The 17,701-nt window shown below is 43.7% G+C and overlaps 1 protein-coding gene and 1 long non-coding RNA gene across 14 annotated transcripts in view; one reads left to right on the forward strand and one right to left on the reverse strand.

Moving 5' to 3' along the window:
• Nucleotides 1-881: 881 nt before the first annotated feature.
• Nucleotides 882-4,868, reverse strand: LOC146760940 (uncharacterized). The gene is made up of 2 exons (XR_014945116.1): nt 4,470-4,868; nt 882-1,073 (listed from the first exon to the last, which is right to left on the reverse strand). It is a non-coding gene; the product is annotated as an uncharacterized LOC146760940 (long non-coding RNA).
• Nucleotides 4,869-4,886: 18 nt separating this feature from the next.
• The window catches only part of HTR2C (5-hydroxytryptamine receptor 2C), a 190,530-nt gene continuing 177,715 nt past the window's right edge, over nt 4,887-17,701 (forward strand). For 7 of the 13 annotated variants that reach the window (XM_015860223.3, XM_015860226.3, XM_085544508.1 and 4 more), the window contains exon 1: nt 4,887-5,024. The gene's annotated coding sequence lies outside the window, so the exon portion shown is untranslated. The remainder of the gene's footprint in view (nt 5,025-17,701) is intronic. The other 6 variants (XM_085544503.1, XM_085544506.1, XM_085544510.1 and 3 more) reach the window with 2 other exon arrangements.

Below are 17,701 nucleotides of genomic sequence, written 5' to 3' on the forward strand. Positions count from 1 at the left end.
CCTCAGGCCTGTCTTCTGCTGCCTGGAAGCTCCCTACTAGCAACCAGCACAATGGTTTCTGAACGGCAGGGGTCTGTAGTTGTAGCAGAAATGCTAAGTCATGGCTTGAAGCAGTGATAGAGCACCTGGTGGAAGGCAGGGCCAGCCCAGGGGAGCTCAGGTGTATGCAGTGTACCTGAATGAGTGGAAGGGCTGGAGCCATCATCCACCCCTTCCCAGCTCTCCTTTAAGGGTTGGCAGGGGAGGTAAAGGGGAACTTGCTGAAGATCCCTACACAGCTGAAGCCTTCTGAAGGTAAGCAGATTCTTTCCTTTGTTTCTGTGCCCATAGCTGTTGCATTTGAGCAAGTCCTTGCTTGCTGCAGCCTAGGACTTTGCTGCTCTGCTGTTGCTGTGCTTTCCATCGCGTTACAGGGTTCAGTAGCTGGCTATTGGCATGGATGGTGAGAAAAGGTGAAGAGTGATCTGTGCTACAAATATTTGGGAGTGGCTCTATTGGGAATAATAGACTAATTGGTGTCAAAAGTGGCATTTAAAGGCCATCTAGTCCAACACACCCATGCACTGATTAGGGCCTCCTATAGCTCAGCCAGGTGCTCAGAGCCCCTTCCAGCCTGACCTCTGGTGTCTTGAAGGATTGGACGCTCACCACTTCTCTGGGCAACCTGTCAGCACCTCCCTGCCCCTCTTGGAAAAAACAAACAAACAAACAAACTTTTTCCTTATATTCAATCTAAATCTCCCCTCTTTCAGTTTGAAACCATTTCCCCTTGTGTCCTATCACAACAGACCCTGCTACAGTCTGTCCCCTTCTAACAGTTCATTTAGATACTGAATCTGGAAAAGGGCTAATTACAGAGAACCCAGGAATGAAAGACTTGGTGCATCCCAGTGTTTCCTTAATTTATTTGCAGCTGTGACCTTGGAGGGAGTGTAGAATCAGGCCTTACTTTTCACTGATCCGATATGTGAAGCATCTGTCAAGGAGATGTTTGGCTCTATGGCACTGTCTCACCATATGGCAAGTATGTAGGTTGCTCAAAAGTAACGCCTCCTTGTTTGTTTCCATGGGAGCTACAACAGATAACAAAGAGCACAATAACACTATTTGATAGAGCACATCCTCACCTACAACACGTTATTTTTCAACATAGTCACCAGTGCAGTCACTTCAGTGCTTGAGGAACGCAAGCATGGGATTTCATCACCCTGTCACCGTCCAGCAGTCTGAAATGATTGTATTGAAATTGATTTTCAGCACAGAAGCACTTTTCCTCCCCCACTTCTAAGGATTTTCTTCCGTATCACCTGAAAGATGTGCTGACAGTAGTTGTGTCAATTGGTTACTTACAAGTGCAAACCTGTGAACAAAACAGCTGTTGTCACGTACCAGTTAATAAGGCCGGTTTCCATGAAGAACTGACAAAATGTCTTTAGAAAGTAGATGAGCTTTTAATGCGCTATGTGAGTGTGATGGGAGGCTAATTATAAAAGGAGATTGGGCGCTGAGCATTAGAATCATAGAATCATTAGCAGTAGGATATGTAAATTTTGTGACACAAAGAAGGTTGGGGCCAGCGTTGCATGAATTCTGAGCTGTGGTGATATGCAGGACCCATATAAGTGAGTTACTGTGTACAACATCATCCTTCCAAGTCCCTGTTTGTCTCCCATCCCTTTTTGAGTTTTTTTTTGGTTTGTTTTTCTCTCTCTCCAAGTTTGCCATTTACTCTAGTGCTGCTATTTCTTATGTAGTCCCAGCAAGATCAACAGGCTGCTGACCTGGATGCTCTTCCATGTGCCTGCTGTGTCTCACGGCTAGCTTGTTTGCTTTATATGCTAGGTGTAGCGCTCAATATGGATGCATCCACAACATGAGAGTTTGAGTTTCAGACGGTTATAGGTGCTTGCATCATTAACTGCAGTGTATTGGGTAGGAATATAGACAAGAACGTGAATCTGTAAGTTTTGGATAGCTGTATTTAGGTGTCTAACTTTGAAGCATCCCTTTTAAAAACCCAGGTAACTGTGGCTGTGCTGCTTTAGGTGTACATTTATGCCTTCAAGAAGAATTGGTTTTCTTAGTGTTTTCCTTTCTTTGAAGAGCTGAGTGCACTAACTGGAACATATATTTCTAGTAGGATGTACAGTTTAGTGCAACAATGAAGTAAACTTCAGGTCTTGCATTTTGTAGATCATAGAATGGCTTGGATTGGCAAAGGACCTTAAACATCATTCAGTTCCAACTTCCTTGACATGGCAGTGTTGCATCAGGTCCTCAGTTATTCCGCTTTCTATGTGACACTTCACAACATCGCCATATTCCCCGTGCTCGTTTGTAGGAAAGAAAGTGTTTCTCATTGCCCTGAATCAAAGAGACAATGTACTCAGTGTGCTAAGTACAGCCTGCTTCTATCCTCACACGTGTGCATCATGTGCAGCTCTTGTAGCTGATGGTAAGATGCGACCCCACCGTCTTCACATCAGATTGCTATTGCACACGATGGAATAACTCTAATCATAGTTTGGTCTTGTTAATATGCAGTCTTTTCCAGTGAATTTAATTTTGATTGATCAGTGGGGTCCTGAGCTTAAGTAATAATAATAAAAATAAGCAATGTACATAGTAAGATATTTCTTTCTATTCTGCTGCACTTCAGGACAGATCCCTGTGAGGATGTGCTGGTAGTCACTGTGCTGTGTTTGCATGCTAATCAGACACAGTTCATGAAGCCTTATACTTGAGAAACCCTCAGCTGTGCTCTGTGGAGCAAACTTGAACTTTGATACGCAGGGGAAAATCTTTAAGAGTGTAAAGCCTTAAGTGTCTCTGCCAGCATTTTGATGACTACTTATGCATGTTTTGTAGGTCTGGTGTCAAAAAGGCTCGCTTCTCTTTAAGACACTTGTGATTAATAAAGAAAAACTTGAACTCATTCCCCATGGTATTTTTTGCACAAAGCTGCGTGGCCTGGAAGCAGTGATATTTGTGTGGAATTTGTCTCACTGAATGATTGCATTTTAATAGACCTTCTGCACAAGCGCTACAGGAAAGCAGCTATTTGTTATGCTGCGCTGTGTATTTGCGTCAGGTAACATTTCACTGACTCTGTGCCAAAAGTATGAGGTCTGCTCCTTTCCTATCAGACAGCTTTTCAGAGAAGCCTGGAGTTAAACTGTGCTTAACTTGGAGCTGCTTCACCATAGTAATTTGTCTTGTCATTGCTAAGGTTAAATTGTCTACGCTGCTGCTAATGATAATGAAAGAAGGTAGCAGTCGAGTTAATTTGGGACCTGCAGTGGGCTTGGAGAATCCAAGGCATTAATGTGACCTTGTGTGACTCAAGGCAGTTCAACCAGGTCCAGAGCTTCAACCCGCTCAGTCCTGCCTGGAAAATGCTGAGGAAATGCAAATGCACATCTCTAATAGGGCAATTTCCCTATTTGGCAGACTTGTAAGGGGTGTTTCAGATACTACTGCTGCAGGGGTGGGAAAGGCTGGATGTGTTGGAGTGAATGTCTTGATGCACTGAAGTGCAAAATGCAGAGAGGTTATCAGCAAAGTGAGGCCTTTGGCTAGTGCCCTGCTGGGCTGTGGGTGGGAGATGGCTGCAGCAGCAGATGTTGTGGCCAGGCTGAGACCTGCTGAGCTCATTGCAGCCTGAGCAGCATGTTGAGGTGTCTCACAGCTCAGAGAGGTATTACAGAAGGGAGATCTGTTATGCATGGCATCAGGGTGCAGAGCTGCACCTGCTGGTGCTGCAGGTATCTCTATGGGGAGCAGCACTGCTGATTGCACTGTGCCAGGTCCAGAAGAAGGGTACCAGATCATGGGATGCTATGTGTTCTCCTTGCCCTGTAGGGTGCAGGCAGGGACAGTGGCTGTATGTGTGTGGGACAGGGATGTGTGTGATGTAGTGACAGCTGTGCTGTGCTGGGACCGGGGCAAGCATCCCTGCTGGGTGACAGTGCCACAGCTGGATCCTGGAGATGAGGGAGGCCTCATTTCTGAGCCCTGATGTGGGAGCTCTGGGGCTAGGCCTGCTATTCCTTCCCCTCCAGGCTGAGGGGCTCTTTCCTTCCCTGTGGGCTGTCTCCTTGCCCTGAGCCAACAGAGCTCCTTCTGGGCTCTGGCTGAGGCACCGGGCGGGAGCTGCAGGCATCCGCATCTCCAGCAGGCTCGTGTGAGCAATGTGCCTTTAAGACTAGCAGGAGAGCAATAGTATCCCCCTCCCTCCTGTTAATTGTAGCATGTTTTTCAGCCATGCTTTCCAGTCACATTCGCAGCTTGTGAGAGAGAGGGAGCAGCGCTGAAGCTCCCCGGCTGAGCGCTGTTTGTACCGGCAGGACAGTGTGTGCTTGCCCACGCTGTGGGCGCCTGCGGCTGATGGACGACGGAGCTGTGTGCTGGGGGCAGGAGCCCCGTGTGCCCCAGTGTCAGTGACACCGCTGTATCCCTCACCTCCTCACCTTGTCTTTGGCTGTGTCCTCTGACGTGCTGGCCCCTCCGGGAGCTGTGTGTTCTGCCGGTGCTGGGGCGATGCGGTGGGAGCTGTGCGGTGCCTGCCAGGGGATGCTGTGGGCTTCCGTGGGATTGCTTGGCTCCCAAAGTGACTGCAAGTAACTCCAGGTTAGGACTGCTTCTCGGAGGATGTCCTGTGCATTTCCACTTGTTTCCCTCCAGCCTCGCTACGGAGTATTTGGAGTATTTTGTTTGCCCCTGCCAGTGGAGGACAGAGTCGGAGGCCTCCAGAGGGTTAAGAGCATCTGCCTTTACGCTAAGTGTTCAAGCAGGAAATAATCTGCAGAGATACATGTGCAGCAATTCAACTGCTGCTGCTTTCCCAGGCTGCCGCCGCTGCTGCTGCTTGGTGTGTGTCAGGAGCTGCGCTGCTTGCAGAAGATGCTTTCTTGGTGTGTCCGAGGTGCTGGGCATGGCAGCAGAGCCCCTGCTCCTAGGGCTGGGGTGAATGTCTCCATCCATGAGGAATTATGTTGACCTGCAGGCTCTGCTGGCTCAGTGAGGTAGGTGCTGCTCCCTGTGCAATGCACCGTGAGCTTTATCTGTGGGATACAGTTCCCTTTTCGTCCTGGGCTATGCTGTCAAAATGCATTTCAGTGGGAAACAGCTTCAGTTTGCAGCCTAAAGCTGGACGGAAATATGTGTCCGTGTTTTTTGTGCTTGCAGCAGGAAGGGAGAGTGTCGGGTATCCTCAGGGATACCTTTCATGCCTGGCAATAAAGTTGTTGCGCTTAATTGGAACAAACTTGCTTTGGTCTGTGAAATGCACCTGGGAGCTCTGCTGCTTCCTGACGCGACCTTTGGAAGGGGCTGGCTGCAGCACACGGGGTTATGTTTGGTTCAGGTGCAGGCATACAGTGCACTCTACAGGTCCCTCAATTTTGCTCCTGTGGATGTGGGGAGGATGGTGGACGTCCACATGGAGACAAAGTGTTGCTGGCAGGGAGACGATGTTTTCTGGAGGAGTGAGATTACACCAACAAGGAAAAGGAGGTGCTCTGCACTGAGGGAGAGGGGATTTGAAGGTTCAAAGGGATGATTTTGGTACTTGGAAGCAGAGAAAGAAATGCGTTTTAGGAGTTATCTGAGTCTGATTTGTGCTTTGCTATCCCAGCTCTGTGAAGAGGAGCTCTGTTCATCTCTGCTAACCGCTTTACTACCTGCAGCGTTCAGTTGAAGCTATTTTAAAATGATTATTATAATTTTTGTACCAATAGCTAGGGAGGAAAATCTGCTAATGCCAACAGATTTCAACATCAGGTTTCCCCAGGCTTGCTAAGGATGGTGCCTTCTTGAGGAGTCTCTGTCAAGACCAGCAGCAGCCCAGGCTGTGCCTCTCTCACCATCAGACCATTCATTCTGGCTTCTCGTGAGACTGCCAGTGTGTGCTTTTCTCTGTAAAGACTGAGCTGAAAGGGAAGTTCTCAGACATTTTCCCCTGGAAAAAGCAGAGTGGTGTGCACTGGGTACTGATTTGATACCAATTTGATACCAGTGTTCATGGCTAACTTGTATGTGTGTGTGTTTGCATGTTGGTTTATGAGCAAGTGATCACAGAGCTTGCCAATGAGACCTGACCATGTGGAATGGGTGGGCACTGCCTGGGTTATGTGCTTATGTCACATGGTGAGAGGCTTGTGCGCATTCCTGGCATTGCAGGTCTATGGAAACAGCACGGCCAATGGTGCCACTGCTGTGAAACTGTTCCAGAAGTGTTTCTGTGGCATTGTAGCAGAACAAATGTGTTATAACTGCACTCTTTGCAGGGGAGAAAGGGCAGGATTGTCATGTTCGCTGTAAATGTTTTAGTCACTGTTGTTATCTTTGGGTTTCCTGACTGAGTTGCCACCTGAGCTGGTAGCTCAGAGCATTTGTTGATGCCCCCTGAACTTCCCAAGACTGTTCTGCCGTGCTTAAATCATCTCTAGCTCATCTCACAGGGAAGGCTCAGGAAATTCTCTTCTTCTTATCAGCAAACTGGGGCCAAATGCAGGAAAGCACATGCTCTTTTTGCAAGAAGAAGATATTTGTGGAGCCTCCTTTGGGATCTGTTGGGAAAGACCTCTGCTGCTCTGCAGGGCCTCTGTGTTGGTGGTGGAGCAGCAGGAGTGGTTTGGTGGCTTTGCTGCTTCTATGACACCAGAAGCCAGAACCCAAGGGATGGAGGCTGCAGTGGTGCTTGGGGAGCAGCTGCTCCGCTCTGTCCTGCGAAGGGGTGCTCCTTGCTTCCCAAGAAGGAGGCAGAGCTGGGCAGCAGCGCTCCATAGCAACGCACACATCTCCTGCAAATGGGAGAAAAATCTCCTGGTTTCACTCAGAGGTGGAAATATGAATGTGTGAACACCCAGTGGAGAATCTCAGCAGTGTAGTGCTGGTATAAAGCCATCTGAATGGCTTCTCTATAAAAATGCGTTTATGAAATACGATGAGCATTAAATAACCAAATTACCTGTGCAGGAAACACTAGAGAGATTATATGGGAGTCATCCTACTTATTGCTATTTGCAGCCAGGCAGAATGGTGATTAGAGCTGGCTGAATTAAAGCACAGCGTTTCTCACAAACATGCTTACAAAATTCAGAACAAATTTGGTGCTTGCTGGCCAGCAGCAGTTTTGGCTGTTCTTGTGCCCCTGTTCCAGCAAGTGCATTTTTCATCAAGTACTTTTGCTAAAGCAACACAGTGTTGGAGCTTGTTCATGTAGGCTGAAGGTGTGAGTGGGAATATGTGCCTCATAGCTGTACTCTCATCTACTTAGGGAACAAAAACACTCCATTTGACCTCCTGATTATTTCTAAACAGTGTTTCTGGTCAGTGACAGTTTTACATTAAACTCTTAATTATATGGGTGTCAAGAGCTATTTGCTGAAGTTAATTATGGTGATTTTTTTTTTTTTTTTTAATTGTAATTTATTAAATGAGAAGTGATCAGCACTGTGTGTCACGTGTGCTGTACTATGATACATCCCCTGGTCCACGAGTCACAAAAGAGCACGGCTTGAAGACCAAGGGCAGGGTGTTCGGTATGGCCCATGGGTGAGAGCTGCTGAGGCCCATTGCCAAGACCCTACTGCGTGATGGTGGAGTTGAATATTCATTTGGGTCCATTGGTGGCCTGGGATCATCCATCTGGCTGGGATCCCTGTGAAGTTTGCTTCTGAAGCAAAGGCCTGGCCTCATCCTGTGCTGCACTGCTACAGCTTGCCTGTAGTGTCCCCTCATTGGCCAAAGGCACCATGTAGCATGATGGCAGACTAGTGCAATGGGAATTCAGTGAACCTTCAGAAATTGCTTCCTGCAGGATGATTTTCCTGGCTTCTGTGGGGGTACAAAAGGAGCTCAGTAATTAGGTGCCTGCGGTCTTCCAGCAGCCATTTCATTTCGATGCTTTGGATGCTGCCTGGAAACCAGCTACAGGTGGTCAAAGCCTCTGTGCCAGCAGCACCTGTTGAGTCAAAGGTAAAGCTGCTGTTTTGACAGTGACCGGAGTCTTTAAGAGATTGTGCTGCAGTTGAAACCTCTCTGGCTTTGAACCACTTATAAAACGTGTTCACAGTAGGTGGTGGCATCAGCCTCCTCGTAGTGAATGCAGATATTTATATTATGCAAAAGGTTTTCTTGTTTTGCTGCATTCAGATGATGACTGGAGATACCATTCCTGTTAGATAAAAAAAAAATAATTGAGTCTGACTTTAGAGGTGAATTCAAAGAGCAATTTCTGTTTAATATATATAGCAGCAAATAGGAACAAAGCTGCTTAAAGATTACTTTAATGATGAATCATTATATGGTTCTCACCAGTCTGAAAAGCACTAGAAGTCAAAATGGAGTGCTAGGGTTTAATCGCTTAGAAAATTTGTAGGATGGGACTTGTATTGTAGAGAGGGTATTTTACCATATCAAGGTAAAAATACTTTTGAGATGCAATGGCATCAAGTGACTTTTCATCCATAGATGAGAGGCAGCTGCTACCTATCGTGTATTGTTCAGGAAGGTTATTCTCTTTGGCTGTTAGTTACTATTGAGAATATCTTTAAACTTTGGACTGATTTCCTTCTTTCCCCCTGCCTGCTCCCCATTTTAGAACAGATGCTGTCATATTCCTTCTTCCTTTGAACGTTATCGTTGTTGCTACTAATCCTAATTAAATGCTGTAAATTTTAAAAATCAGATTAATCCGAGCCATCGGCCCAGTGCAAATGCTGTAATAATTGGAGATCATAAAATGTTTGAGGGATTGTGATTTTACTACAGAGCTGCCATGGCACACGGCCAGAGATCTCGCTACCCACTGGTTTTGTCAAAAGATACAAGTTGTCATTCCTTACTCCACTCCTAAATAGCAATTAAATGTTCCAGACACATTCCAGGTGTAATGGTGAAACTGAAGCAGGGAAATCCATCAGTTCAGAGACTGATGCTGTTGATGCACGTTTGTGTTGGTGGCCTTCACGCAGCTCTTCTGTCCCTGCCTTGTCCATTTACTCCATTGTATGTAGGCAGTTGCTATGGCAGGGGAAACAATGGTAGCATGAGTTCTGTCCCATGAATATTATATATTGAGGTTTACTCGGTAGACTTGCAACAGCCAAAATGTGGAATTAAGAAGTGGGTTTCCTTTTTGCGTACTAAGCAACATTCATGCAACATTTAGCCAGGAATGCCCAACTATGTTCTTTTTCAGCATCGCTTTCAGGAAGCTCTGGGCAGATGTGTATGATTTTATAATAGCTATTGCTTACAAAGGAGGACAAAATTACAGAAGCATATTAATTATCTACACTTTAATGTATATAGTGGTTTGCAAACAGCTATTGTGGACATTGTTATCTGAAAGACTGCAATTTTAATGGTTCTAAAGGGGACAATTGTAGATCTATTGAAACTCTTACAGTTACGGTTTAATTTTAATATGGGTCCTATTTGGTAAAGCCTGTATTTTTATTTTATTTTATTTTATGGTACCCAGTTTTATGTGCTTGGCTTATGGCAATAAAACCGTAGTTGAGTGCTGCAATGAATGCAAATATGTCTGCATGAAAGAGGACTCTTGCCTTAATAATGTACCCATTTTAATTGCTGCTTCCTCTGTTTTCTAAAATCATATGCAAATATAAAACCCAGTGTGAGCCCATAACTCTGAACAGTGCCACAGAATATGGCAAATGCTCTCTGATTGCCCAGATTTTCACCAAAGTGATTGTTAAGATCCTGTAGTTTGACCAACTGGTAACACAGGGTATAGCAAATGTTACGCAGCAATTTCTTCTTGCCTTTCAGAGGCATATTCAGCCTTGATTAAGGAGTGCAGATCAGTGGGACTCAAATGTGTCCTAAGGGTAGTTGCTTTGGTGAGTAATTATTTCCAATGCTTTAAAAAATTAAAATCTCCAATTGGAATTTATTTCCTTCCTCCATATGTTGGATCTTTTTCTGCCTTTTTCTCCTTAATTAAGGAGGTTGCTGCTAGTAAAAGTCATTTCACGTGCTGTTGCTTGGCCGCCTTTTTGCTCAAGTGATTTTGTTTAAACTCTTTGCACGCAGTCTGTTTTCAGACACTTAAATCAGGTTACATTTTCCTCCCTTTTTTGGGGGGGTGGGGTGGGGGGAGGAAATCTTTTGAGCTGTGGATCTCAGAGGTGGGTGTTCAGGGTCAGCAGAACGCTGCTAACCTTCTCATTGACTCCATACGCAGAAACAGCATCACCTTTCTAAACTTGGACAAAAGTCTAAGAGTGTCATTAGCTCCTGCAGGTAGTGACCTTAGGACTTCATGTGCTATTTATCTGTCATTACTCCTATATATATGCTTGAGTCTGTGATTTCAAACACCCAATTCAACCCCCCCCCTCTCCCCTGCAAGTGGGATAAGTCATCCAGCACAGCATTCTTTGATCCTATATGAGCAGGCTTGTCTTTTGCTGTGTTAAAATGCCCAGTCTTTAGCAGAAAAGAACTGAGTTGTTTGTCTGCAGTCATTCAAGTCAGTCCCTATCTACCCTTAAGCAGGTACTGAGCAGCAATGGGATGCAAAGCATTTCTCTGTAGGCCCAGTTAAAGGCACTTCCATTCACTGATTGTTCCTCATTAAAACTACATCTTGCTGATTATCAGTGGTTTTTAGTGTTCTGTAGTAATTTCCTGTAATGATATTATTACAGTACTTGGTGTGTCACCAAGCTGTTAGCAAAATACAAGTTGCAATGTGAGCACAGCTGCTATATTTATTCCCACAACCTGCTTTATCAAATGTGCTAAAAATCATGTCAGGATTATGCAGTAGGTCTGATCGGCTTCCCACTGTGAGCAGACACAGAGTGCCCTGAGGATGCAGCCATCTCTGCTGCTTTCCCTTTCCTGATACCCACTGGATGATATTCTCCAGGAGAGACTTATCAGACTTCTATTTGTGTTGAAGTCTCTTAAAACCACCCAAGACAAAGATAAAGTAAAGTACATGTTTTGTTTGAGCGCTGTTCTATTTCTCCATACTTCTTGTCGACTTTGGGTTTCCTGCTGGCACTTGAGGAGTGAAAATAAAGTAAGGACATTATGAGTTCAGTCATCAAGCTGTTCCTTTGTGATTTTGATCTGGGGAGCCTATAATTGCCAGGATAACTATCATGTCTGCCTACAACTGCTGGACTCAAGTATTCCTTTGGTGTCTGTCATAAACTCTACAGTTCAGCTCCTCATTGCTGGCCTCCAGCTCTCTTCCTTAGCTTCATCATTGTTTCCCTTTGCTCCTCTCTTGAGTTGTAAGTACTTCAGCAGGAAAATGGAACAAAACCTCTCCTTTTCCAATCACTGCAAATGGTTTGCACATTGCTTTCTATTTCCTGCTATTTCGTATTTATTTTTTTAGCACCCCTTATCTTTGGGTCTCAGTATGACTCCACCTGAACTATTTTTCTTCTTTTAACCATCCTTTCTGCCATCCTTTTATTTATCACTTTTCCCCCTAGTATGGTCCATTTATTTGTTTGACATAACAATTACTGACAGCCTGGTATCCTGTCTCCAACAGTGGTGAACAGCAGATGCTTAGAGAAGAATACAAGAAACAGGGTGAGAATATAATAACCCTAATATATCCTGCCAGCAGCGATCAGTATCACGTATGCCTGACTGTGCTGTGAATGTGTTTATGCACAGCCCAGTGGGGGTTGTAATGCCTAAAACCATGTGGGTGAGGAAAGGATAATTTTACAAGGTGGCAAATTTTCTTGCATAGCTACTGCCCTCTCCTTGCTTTGCTTTGCTTAGCACAGAAAGCTGCAGCAGTGCCATGCTCGTTTCTCAGCAGGTCATTTGCAGGGCTCTTTGCATCTGATGGAATAGTTTGTATTTCTTTCCCTTGGAGGTTTTTTGCGGTGGTGAAATCCTTGTAACACAACAGATGTAGCGGGAAGTGTGATATTGAGAGTGGAATAATCATGGCTGTGCAGAGGAGAGAGAGACACAAGCACAATTCCACTCTGCTTATGGAGAGGTTACAGGTGTTTGGCATGGTTGCCCTGTGGGCAAGTGAGTGAAGCACCACTGAGCCCTGGGGAAACAGGGTCAGGTGTGTGCTGACAGCGGTAGAGAAGATGATGCGTTGTTGGTGCTACTGGAAATCCATCAGTTGCTGGCTGGATTGAGCTAAAGCAAGAAAAGAAGTGTGGTAACACTACAGGGAAGTCTCTTTAAGGATGTTTTTTAGACTAAATGGGAAAAGTGTTTTGGTTTTTAAGTTGTTGGATTTTATAACATATTTTCTTTTACTCTTTGGCTACCATTGTACTACTGGGGATGGTGCAGTGTGGTCATATTTCACTGTCATTTTAATAATGTGATATAAATACTAACACCACATTGTTACTATCTATCTACATACACGCGCGCGCACACACGCTACGTATGTATTTCTGGCAAATAAAGAGGAAGAGGATAAGGAGTTGTTGTAAAATACGAAGGGTATTAATATCTCTTTCACTCTTCTAGTGCAACAAAAGCAAACCAACCAACCAAAGCCAAACAGACATTAGACATCTAATTATCAGTTCATCACTTATGCACTTTGTTACCATCAGTACTCCAGCAGCCAACACACCACAGCTGGATTTAACCTCAGCTGGCGGTCAGATTTAGTGGTATGAGGCTTTCATTTGAGTTGTGTTTTCTTCACACAGTATATTTTCTTATTGTGGTTGTTGCTTTTTTCATTGCTAGCTTGTAGAAGTCCTTGGCTCCCTCTTAGGGTAACATATAAAAGACTAACAGGAAGAAAAAGGCATTCCTGTTGACATGACAAGCCTTCAGTACCTGTCTCTTTGCTGTTCAGCTTCACCAGTAAGAGAATAAGGCTCATTCTCTTAAAACAGATGAGTCCATAAATCTCTACAGCTTCAGATACTCCAGTGCATACCATGTGGCTGTTGAATAGGATTGGACAGTGTTCTCTGCCTAAATTTTCCTCCACTCCCAGCAGTATAATAGTGCCTGTGGTGAGTTCTGCCAGGTGATCCTGGCAGTGGCTTTAGGGGATGCTCAGCAGAGGTGGGTGGGTGAAGTCCTCACTGAGCCTTTCCTGGATGAAGGTTTCTGACTTTGTGCCAAGCTGTACGTGCTGTACCTCAGGACTGTCTATGTAAATCAGCTAATGTGCTTTTCTGCCCTGGATTTAGAATTTCTGTGATGCAGAAGCAAGCTGTATCGAGAGACTTGGGGCAAAAATATGCCTGCTGATAGATGCTTTAGAATCCATATAAATCATCTGTAAGTACAGCACATTCTATTCATTTAGCCAGTGACAGTGTTATTTAGGGGTGATACCAAGTAGTCACAAAATAAAAAGGACTGTCTGAGAAGAAAATATGTGCTAAAGCTCTTAGGTGTAATGCTAATTTAAGTAAAATATGTGCTCTGTTTGGGCTGTGGAGTATTTCTCTTGGAAATCTTAATAACATTCAAGCTTTGGATATTTTAACATCAGTGTTCTTCAAAACGAAGATGCTATGATTAAGAACAACTAGGCTCGTTTTTAGTTTGGGTTGATTCATTCTGTTTTTAATGGGCATCTCAGCATTAGGGACACCTGTGCCTATGTAACGTATTTTAATATGGCCTGGTGGTGTATTCCCCCCTCACCATGATGGAAAGCAGAGGGGGGCAAAGTTGTCCTCATGCTGTTAATGCAGGTCACGTTTCAAGTCAGGCTGATGAGCAAGGACATCGGTATTATGCAGAGATATTGCTCTAAGAATTTGTTAATGCTGATACAGTGCATGGAGAAGAATGTAACTCTCTCTAAGAGCTGAACAAAAATAAATGTCACAAACAGAAATCTCCTAACTTCACATTAAATGAAATCATAAATATGCCAAAAGGTAATACGAAAACCATTCAGACAGAGGCGATAACTGCACAGCTTTTCATTTCTCTAAAGGTTTCTCCCTGTTTGTGTGAATGTTACGTTGCAAAACCCCTTGCTAGAATGACAACCTTGTGCTACCTGCCGACGTAGTTTGGTTAGCTTGGAGTTATCATTTGCTGTGCAGGTGGTTCTTGTCATGATGCAAATATTGGGAAAAACAAATCTTAGTAATTTTAAGAGCTCCTTTATGTATTTCAAAAGATAAAGTGCTTTCTTTTTTGTTTTCTTGTGTTTTAACCATTGGAATGTGAATGAGAGCATAGCTGGATAGCAGTGGTGAAAGATTGCGCTCTTTATTGGCAGCATTAGCTGATGTGAATGCTGGATGAAGTCCTCTCTGCAGACTGAGCAGCAGTACTTTTTCCAAGGTGAGGTGAAACGTTTTTGTCTGTGCTGAGCCCTCAAAGAAATAGATGCCATTAACCGGAGATTTAAACTTTGTCTCTGGCTGCTGCTGGCTGTCATTTTTATGATGATTCTCTTTTAACTTCTCCGACTCCTGCTGTATAGTTGGTGTTGATTTAGTCTGCCAAAATAGGCTGGAGACACCTGCCTCATCTTGGGCTTCCAATTAATTTTCCCAGCTGTTGCTGTGTATAAAGGTACCATTTTTCCCTGTCTCTTTCAACTGTGTCATGGCAAATGAAGACCCGTCCAGGAGTGCAAATCTCCTTCTGCCCTACCGAGGCAGTCAGCGCTGTGTGTACAATGGGATCTCTTCCATTGCTTTTTAATCTGTTTGGGCTAACAACTCCCTTCTCTTCTCTCCATACCTCTCAGGAAATACTGTTTCAAAAGATACAGATTTTTTTATGTATCTTATAGGGGGTATGAAATACCTTGCTCTGTAAAAGTGTGTGGGAGATGTTCTGTGGTTGAACCAGGTAATGAGAGACCTGGGCAGGGGTGCACAGACTGAGCAGGGTTCTTGTTTCATAGCTAAAATCACACATCTTGTATTTTTTTTCCCTTTTCTTAAAATCAGATTGTTCAACTCTATCCAAACCACAGGCTGTTGTCTCTACAGCAGAAAGCATCACCACTCCTTAAATGGATATAAAGATATACATGGATATGGATATAATGGATATCAAGTGCATGAATTCTTACAGTTTGCAGTGTAGCTCTTTAATGCTTACAGATGTATTCACTTTTTACTGTTTGAGTCCAAAGCTCAGGATACTGAGCTTTGTAAAGTGACACAAAGCAAACTGACTGTGCTAATCTCAGGGTTCTTCATTGCTTTTGCAACGCTGACAGATTGGAGGGGGGAGAGATTTTTTTGCATGCTGCGTTGCTGAGCTAGTTATGCTGGCGACAGGTCTCCCGTGACTACATATCTGTTCCCAGGCAGAGGTTGTTCAGGTTGCAGTGAGCATATGCTTTGCTGAATGAACCTGCCTGATCAGTGCAGCCAATGTGAGCAGCTGTGAACATCTCTTGGCTCTAACGCTGTTGTATGTAAAACGGGGCGATGCAGAAGAGGGAGGTGAGATCTGAGCTGGCTTTTGTGCCTGTTTCAGAAATATTTTGCCTGTGCAATATTCACAGTGTCACTTTTCTGAGTGCCTGCTGTTAGGGATGAGTCTTGGAGAAGTGACCAGCCATTGCTATAAGGCAAACACCAAAGTTGGGCATAATGCTTTCCAATATGGCTGTAACCTGCTCAGTTTGTCACCTGGTTATTAGCTGTGGCTGAAAGAGGAACTAAATCCAGAATCCAAATGAAAGATCTCAATGTGTATATAATAGTATAACAAAAACAGCAACAAAAAATCAATTTTTACTCTCTGAATATTGTCATTCTACACATGCATCAACACTTCTATGTATAGGCTGTGTCCTGGTTTGTGGATTCCAGGCCCATGAAGATAACTGTGATGAGGAGAGAACTATCAGCCACATCACTGCCCCCAGCAGTGACGAATGCACATCCCTCAATGGATTTTGCAAGTGGATTTATAGTCTTCTTACGTTGGCGTAGAAGATGGTATCTCCCAGAGACAAGCAAAAAGCTCACAGGAAACACTTTATGAATAATAATTACATGAATAATAATTACAGCACTGCATTCATCTTTGACTGTTTAGAGTGCCTGATGGGGCTGGATGTGTCTTGTAATGGCAGCAGTCCCTGTGAAGATGGAGTAGCACAGGGGCCAAGTTTGAAACATCTTGGTATAATTACATAAGATAGTTCAGTTTAGTCTGAAAGAAATAATATTTGATTGCAGAAGGAAGAGAAGAAAGGAGCAAGCCTGTTTTTGAATGTTTGGAAAGTGTAGCTCCTTTTGGACAAGAGACATTGCTTTCTGCCTTTTTGTTTCTGCACAAACGTAGATGTTGATTCCTGAAAAGATTAAAAATCCACGGACAAATTACTGCCTGGAACTGTTGCTTCTGTCTTTTCTAACAGCAATTCCTGGTGTGCTGTATAGAAACTCATTGCCATGGCAGTGGTGATGTATATGCAATTCTGAAATGTGTTACATCTTTAATGAGCTCTGAGGCAAAATTATCTGTGAACAGCTCTTTGGTTATCAGAAAAGCTTTTGAGAGTGCTCAATGTTTGCAGATTGTATAATCTATTTCCTGGGTATCGGGGCAGTTACTGTTCACAGCTGAGCTCTGTGGAGGGTTGATTGTTTTAGCTGATGTGGTTTTTCATTTCTGGACAACTTTTAAAGGTAGTCATAGAATATAACATCTCCAGATGAAATGTCTTCCCAAGTTAGTGACTTTTTATGTGGGTGATGATTGTGGGCAAGGAAGAAGGATATTAACAAGGAAAGTTGTATGTGGATTTAGTGAATAAAAGCTATAATGATATTTATGTTACTTCTACATCCTATTCAATCCTTTGAACATGTGCAACAGCATCTTTTTGAATGCTGATCAGTGCTGCTTAAGTAGTTGAGGTGGACCAAGGGTCCCCATCTACTGAAGGGCTTGAATCAAGACACTGATCCATCAGAACAAGTATCTTACTGTTCAAGTTCACGCTGTGTGGTTATTAACAGTGCTGAATCAAGGCGTGAAATCAGAAACACACAAATGTGGGCAACAAGAGTCTCCAAATACTACGTTCTGAATATGGGTGTTTTTTTGAGGGGATTTGTTTTATGACTTAATTTTTGCATGACAGCAGTTTCTCTGTGCTTATAAGACAACAATTTAATTGCATTCTCTATTTTTATAGCAGGCTCTAAACAAGAATTACTGGAAAGCGCTTCTCATAAATGTTGACAATTCTCCTGTTTATAACACATTTATTTGTAGGCCTTTCATGGCTGTGACACATATGTACGTAGAGAAGTAGTACATATTTATAGGCTATGTCTGCAATTGAAGGCAAATAAGCAGGTTTTGCCTTTAGTGGGATATTTTCCTGTGTAAGGACTCTGTTTTTAAATAGTGTGGATAATAGTGTCTTTGCTATCTGAGGAGTGCATGGGTATGACTCACAATGTCATAAATACTACTGCTATTACAGCAAGCATCCAAGTGAAATTACACAAAATTATACATTTGCCAGGGTTCTTTTCTCTCACAGCCAAACTTCAAAATAGGAAGCATTATTATGTATTTCTATGCATTTGGGTTGAATGTTCTTGGTGGCCCACTAGACAGTAGGCCTGGACATTGTCAATAATCCACACATCTCTTATATTAGCATGTGGTGCTTGTTCACTGATGTTCAGGCCATGTGATACTGTGAGCTGGTCTGGGATGCTCAGGGCCATCTGCCATCCGACCTGTCAGT

Source organism: Coturnix japonica, chromosome 4, assembly GCF_054131305.1.
Source record: "Coturnix japonica strain WE chromosome 4, WE-NBRP24, whole genome shotgun sequence".
Lineage (NCBI taxonomy): Eukaryota > Metazoa > Chordata > Aves > Galliformes > Phasianidae > Coturnix > Coturnix japonica.